This window comes from Lucilia cuprina, chromosome 5 (assembly GCF_022045245.1).
Source record: "Lucilia cuprina isolate Lc7/37 chromosome 5, ASM2204524v1, whole genome shotgun sequence".
Classification (NCBI taxonomy): domain Eukaryota; kingdom Metazoa; phylum Arthropoda; class Insecta; order Diptera; family Calliphoridae; genus Lucilia; species Lucilia cuprina.
This window is the reverse complement of record NC_060953.1, coordinates 46,061,064-46,062,371: the sequence shown is the minus strand read 5'-3', so window position 1 is coordinate 46,062,371 and position 1,308 is coordinate 46,061,064.

Below are 1,308 nucleotides of genomic sequence, written 5' to 3'. Positions count from 1 at the left end.
GAGATTTTTTGTATTTATATTGAAAATTTTTTCTGTTTTTATTTGTTTTAATTTGAATAGACATTTTTCTTCAATAAATGTCTAGTAAATGTCTTTGTTTAAAAAGTAAATAAAAAAACTTAAAAGAAATAAAAAAGAAACAGTAATAAATTTAAATATTTTCCTAAAAGTATGCTTTAGCTTATTTATTTTTTGCAGCACCTAAGAATATGCAGTAATTTTAAAATATCTTACTTTTAAAAAGAAACGGAAGCTAATAGGTTAAGTAGGAATACTGCAAGAGACTGTTGAAAATTACCGACTTTTTTGTAGTTTTATAATCACTTTAGGGAAATGAATTAAGAAATACTTAACTTAGCACAAGTGCTTACTTTGCAGCCTTTTGCAAGTTATATTTGGTAAAAAGTTAATAAAAATGTTGTTATAATAGTTATGTAAATAGCTAGTTATTTAATGAAATCAATAAAATATATTCACTTTATTATTTATATTTAAACAAATTTACATACATATTACATTCAAATAAAATCCATCACAACTTTCTTTGATTAAATGTCCAATACATACAACAAAATTCGTATACAAGTCATAAAATTTATGCAAAATATAAGCGGTTAGAGTAAGAAAATTAAAATGACAAAAGAATTTTTCTTAGCAAAGAACTTAAAAAATCTAAATTCGGGTATTAAATTATTTTCAAAGGAAATGTGCTCTCAAGCAAATAAAAGGTATTTAAATAAAGTTTTAATAAATGTAACAACGAATGCCAAAAAAATTGAAAGTATTCTACAAGAAAAACATCGACTTTGTTTCAAACACGTTTACACTAAATAAAATTTTCATTTTCAAACAATATTGATGAAATATATTTGGAAAAGTTTTCGGTGGTGGATTTAATGTTGAGCGAAACAATAAAAATAAATAAAAACAACAAAAAATGTTGGTTGAACAACATTTTTTTTTTACTACTTTATATTTACGAATTGACAAAATTATTCGCTAAAAGCACATTGTCTTTTATTTTAGCATACTTTGAGGTTTTTTATTTTGTTGCAATAAAGCATATTTTTAGGAGGTTTTTTGATATTTCTGTTTAATGCTGTAGTAGTTAACAGTGGGTCAAGAGTAGGAGAAAATGAAAATGTTCAAGATTAAAAACTGAAATGGAACTAAACTCGATCTGAACTAGAACTGAACTACAACTGAACTAGAACTGAATTAGAACTGAACTAGAACTGAACTAGAACTGAACTAGAACTGAACTAGAACTGAACTAAAACTGAACTAGAACTGAACTAGAACTGAACT